Source organism: Hibiscus syriacus, unplaced genomic scaffold, assembly GCF_006381635.1.
Source record: "Hibiscus syriacus cultivar Baekdansim isolate YM2019G1 unplaced genomic scaffold, ASM638163v2 tig00116989_pilon, whole genome shotgun sequence".
NCBI lineage: Eukaryota > Viridiplantae > Streptophyta > Magnoliopsida > Malvales > Malvaceae > Hibiscus > Hibiscus syriacus.
The window spans coordinates 5,161,438-5,167,267 of NW_024063508.1; the positions used below are offsets into that span (position 1 = coordinate 5,161,438).

Sequence of the window (5,830 nt, forward strand, 5' to 3'; positions counted from 1 at the left end):
TAGTTTCACAATGGGTCTACAATTGTGCAGAAAAATTGTTTTGCAACTAATGCATTCACATATAGGGAAATGTAAGCTCATCTGAAGATATATCAGCAAAAACCAAAACTGTTATAGAATTGAAGAAACTCCAAGTGTTAGAGCTTCAATGTCGCCTACGGAGGTATGTCCCTTAAAAAATTTCCTTAACTTATTATTATATTTCTTAACTTATTATTATATTTTTATCAAAAATATATCAATGTGGTAAATGCAAAAGTTTTTAAGAAACAAATAATCGACATTGGGGTAAACGAATAGGCTAGCAGAAACAAGATATGTCTGTAAATATTTCAACAAGCATAAAAAAAACATATATCACAAGACAATCAAAGTTCAACATTTTTGAACCAAAATACATAATCCATCAAAACCCAAAAAACAAAAAGAGTTCAAGAACTAACACAAGAGTCCACTGAAGTAAAAAAAACCCGAAATAACCCACTTAAACAACCTATGAAATGAACAAATCAGTAGCGATTAAACAAATAATAGAAAATTAAACAAGCAACAAATCTCGATTCAAAACAACATATATGAAGTAAAAGCATCAAACCCATTAAATCAGACAAAATAGAATCAACAAACCCCCAAATGTTGGAATAGAGAACGAGGATTACCTGTGGAAACCCTTGATTTTTGACTCCCTCGAATGCGTTGTGATGAATGGGCAAACCAGTGGGAGGTTGCAAAGACAAAAATGGAAAAAAGAGAAAAATGGGGGAAACACATGCGGTGTGAACTTTTTTAACGAGGGGGAAGAAGTGGGAAAGGATGAAAATAATAGGAGGAGAAATTAGAATACGACTCCTAAAGATGACACACAATTAAAACTATACTCCGTGTTTTTGTAATTTTTTGGGATTATGACTATTAAATATGACACACATTATTGTAAGTCATAAATTAGCGTGTCAACGTTCATGTGTCATTAAAGGTATATTTTCTTGTAGTGGGCTAAATTTGATTTTTGCTACTGTAAACTGTTACACTAATGTCGTAGCATTGTAGAAAATGTTGAGCAAATGTTGTAGCAGTTGATGTAGCTCCAGACAATTGGGAGAACATTCTGGATGGGAAAGATGTCTTAGAAGCTTTCAGTGGGCTTGATATCACCTAAATTGTGGAAAATTTTCATTGGAAAATGAGAATTCCATCCAAACTATAAATGAGAGTACTTGCATGCAAAAAAAGTATGACGATTAGAAGCCATTTGAAAATACCATTTTCCACGTTAATTCTTCGTACGCCATAGAAGCTTAAGCCCCCTGTCAGGGATTACTGTAGGACAAGGAGAGCTAGTTGAGCAGCATCGACAGTTAGCAAATCACCATTCCAGGCCTTCTATTATGTGAATGAGTGATTTGAATGTTTTAAACTCTTTATGGATTGATATTGTGGATTTCTTATTTTATGTTTACTTTGATACTTCTTTTATGAGCTTGGTACTTTATGATTGCGAGTAAAAATACTTATGATTAAATATATGGTAATTTCAATTATTTTTAGAAAAATATTTTGTTGATTTACTATATACCTTTGATGGCATTGATGTTGCTGAGTAGCAGAGTGTGTGCTTAAAACATGCAACCAATTGATTGTGTTGGTAATATTTTGAACCTTTAATTAATGAAAGTAGTTAGAGAAGTTCAAAAGGTCTTAATCAATGCTGATTACATAAATTTGATACACCTTTTTTTTGCATAAGATTTGATGTTCACAATATTTTATCCATCGCTGTGATAGTTGACTCAGTGCTCTCTAGAGTGCTATTGCATGAACTAATGTTTCCTTTATTGATTTTACTATAATTTACTTTGCATCTTTTCTTATTCAACATTCTTTATGTTACAAACTCTAATGAAAACATCTTTCTCCCTATAGGTTCAACATTCGTAGCATTCATTTGCTACCAACTTGATACTGACATGTGCACTTGCGTAATTGCTATAGCATTTTTGTAGCATCAAGTTTTTGGCGTCGTTGTCGGGGAGCATCAGTTTGATTTAGGGCTTTTTTTATTTTGTTTACACTGTTATTTTTATAGGTATTTTTAGTTTCTGCTTTTACTAGTGCATGCCCCAAAGCGATGAAGAATTAGAACCATTTGATCTAGAGATTAAAAGAACTTTTAGGAGATGTCACTGTGAAGCTACCCAAAACAGAACAAATATGGCTGGATGAGGGAATGGCATTTTACCCCCATTACAGAATGGAGAAAATTATGAGTTTCCAGCTGGCATTGAAGTTGGACATCCATATCAAAATTTGGATGATCGTAATCACCCTATTCATGAGCATGTGGTACTGATGTTGGATGATCTGCATCAAGGCATTGTGAGGCCAGTGATTATTGATGTGAATTTTGAGTTGAAGCTAATTATGTTCTAAATGTTACAATCTATGAGACAATATGGAGGGTTTGTCGTTGAATATCCTAGGGCTCATTTGAGAGCGTTTATGGAGGTTTGTGATTCCTTTATTCAACAAGGTGTTCAGGATGAGACAATAAAGCTGAAGCTATTTCCTTATTCGCTACATGATAAAGCATGTGCTTGGTTGAGTTCACTACCACTAGGTGTTAAAGCATCTTGGAATGAGTTATCCAATAATTTTTTGTTACGATTCAACCCACCTGACATGAATGCCAAACTCCAAAATAATTTAACTTTATTCAAGCAAATGGAGGATGAAAACTTGTATGAAGCATTGGAAGATTCAAGGAATGGCTATGAAAGTGTCCTATGCATGGGTTTCCACATTGGACCCAAATGTAGATGTTTTACAATGGGCTAAATATACACACTCGTATGGTGGTCAATCCTTTAGCTAATGGAGCTTTGTTAGATAAGACATACAACTAAGCATAAGATATCCAGGAAAAGATATCAACTAATGATTGTCAATACCCTAATACAAGAAATATGTTTGGTCGACGTAATGCTGTAGAAGTAGATTCTGAAGCTTCTAACTCTATGGCATCTCAGATTTCAGCATTGATAGAAATGGTAAAGAAATTGCTAAGACCAGAAGGAATGTATGAAGTCAAAGCTGTATCTCTCATCACTTGTGTTTATTGTTGCGATAATCATAATTTTGATGAATGCCCCTAAAATCCAGAGTCTATCTACTATGTACGGAATTATCAAAGGAATAATAATGCTTTTGGCTACACATACAATGCAAAATTTTGAAATCATCCTAATATTTCTTGGATAAGTCAGAATATTGCCAACCCACAGAAGAAGTAATATCAACAACAATAATATAATCAGCATAACCCGATGCCATAATCATAAGCATAACATCATGTTGCTCAACCACAACAAAGGCAAATTATCAAGGTTAATCTTCAAACCAAACTTAAACTTTATCATCTCTAAAATATTTGATGAAAGATTATATGGAAAGACAATCAGCCTCGTTAAGGGCTTTAGAAAATCAGATAGGACAAATGGCTAATGCTCTAAACAGTCGATTACAAGGAACGCTACCTAGCAACATCGAGAATCCAAAGCAAAATGGTAAAGAGCATTGCAAAACCATTAATACAAGAAGTGGAATTCATATTGGAGAGCCAGTTGAAGAACCTAGGAAAAATGATGAGGAAGTTCCTAAGCATTCTGAATGAAATAGCAAGGAAGTTGAGCCCAAGATACCTCTGAGTCAATCCATATCATAAGATACAAGACAATGTAGTAATTCAGAGTCATTACCAACAATAACACGTGCTATATCTGACGCTCTATCGACTTCAATACCTCAATAACAACAACCAAAAATGCCTCCACCATTTTCACAGCACTTCAAAAAGACAAAGAAAGATAAATACAAAGCCTTTATTGATGTCATTCGCTAACTCACAATTAACATTCTATTGATTGATGTTTTAGAGTAAAACCCAAACTATATCAAATTCATGAAGAAAGTTCTTTCGAAGAAAAGAAGACTTGGTGAGTTTGAGATTGTTGCTCTTACCAAATACTGTAGTCCTATGGAAACTAGTCATTAACCACTGAAGCTTAAAGATCCATAGAGTTTCACTATTACTTGCAATATTGGTGATACATTTGTAGGTAAAGCTCTATGTGATTTGGGTGCTAGCATAAATTTAATGACATTTTCAATCTTTAGAAAATTTGGGAGCGGCGAAGGAAGGCCCATTACAGTCACTTTTTAACTTGCTAATAGCTCTACCGTGCATCCTAATGGTATTGTAGAGAACATGCTTGTGAGAGTAGATAAGTTTATTTTTCCTACGGACTTCATAATTTTGGATTGTGAGGTGGACAAATATGTTCCAATTATTCTCGGTCGCCCATTTCTTTCTACGGGCAAAATTTTAATCAATGTTAAAAAAGGAGAATTGACTATCGTTTGAATGACAAGCATATTACTTTTAATGTTTTGAATAATGTTTCTTATATAAATGATAATACTGACTGTTTTTCACTTAATGTGATCGAATTTTTACACAAGAGCATTGAGAAGAATGGTACATCACAGATAAAGCCATTAATGACTCGATAATAATCGAGGAATTTTTGGACGACACAGAAGATGAATGTTATAGCAATTATCTATAGTACATCGAACCTCTAGAAATGCATGATCATGTTATTCGAGCATCGAAGCCATCTATCGAGGAAGCACCAAAGCTTGAATTGAAAACTCTACCAGAGCATTTAAAATATGCTTACCTTGGAGAAAATGAGACAATGCTAGTCATTGTAGCAGCACAACTAACATCATCGCAGGAAGCTCAATTGAATGATGTACTAAAGCAGCATAAGAAAGGTATTGCTTTGAGCATTGTTGATATAAAAGGCATTAGTCCATCATTTTACATGCACAAAATTCTTTTGGAGGACCCTAATAGTAGCTCGATTAAACATCAACGAAGGTTAAATCCAATCATGAAGAGGAAGTGATTAAAAAAAGATTATCAAATAGTTGGATGCTGGCATTATATATTCGATTTCGGACAACAATTGGTTCAGTCCTGTACAATGAGTTCAAAAGAAAGGTCACATTACTTTGGTGACAAATGACAAAAATGAATTAGTATCGAAAAGAACTACTACTGGTTGGAGAATATGTATGGACTATAGGAAGCTCGATAAAGTGACGGAGAAAGACCATTTTCCATTTTCATTCATCGAAAAAAAAGCTAGAACCTCTTGCTGGAAATGTTTCTTACTGTTTCATGGATGGATAAAGTGGTTATAACCAAATTGTTATAGCACCAAAAGTCCAGGAGAAAACAACTTTCACATGTCTGTATGGTACATTTGTTTTTGGTAGATTGTTAATGTGTGATGCTAGTGACTATGTTGTATGTGCAGTGCTAGGGCAACAAAAAGATAAAATGTTTCACGCGATACATTACACGAGTAGAATGTTGAACGAGGATTAGGTTAATTACACTACAACTGAAAAAAAGTTGCTCGCTATGGTGTTTTTCTTTGACAATTTTCATTCATACCTGGTGAGCACAAAATATGTTAACTTTGCCAACTATCTAGTTCGGGGGATGATGCCACCTAATATTAATTATCAAGGCCAAAGAAAATTTATAGGGGACATAAATCAATACCATTGGGAAGAGCTGCATTTATTTAAACAATGCAATGATTAACTTATACGATGGTGGAATACATACAGTTTCAAAAGTGCTTCAATGTGGATTTTATTAGTCATCACTTTTTAAAGATGCCAATGAATTTGTGAAGTATTGTGATTACTGCTAGCGAACAAGTAATATTTCTTGACGAAATAAAATAGCGATGCA

At 34.1% G+C, this 5,830-nt stretch overlaps 1 non-coding gene across 1 annotated transcript; it reads right to left on the reverse strand.

Annotated features, from left to right (window-relative positions):
• Positions 1-2,688: 2,688 nt before the first annotated feature.
• LOC120193247 lies at positions 2,689-2,794 on the reverse strand. The gene has a single exon (XR_005522849.1). It is a non-coding gene; the product is annotated as a small nucleolar RNA R71 (small nucleolar RNA).
• Between the last annotated feature and the right edge of the window lie 3,036 nt (positions 2,795-5,830).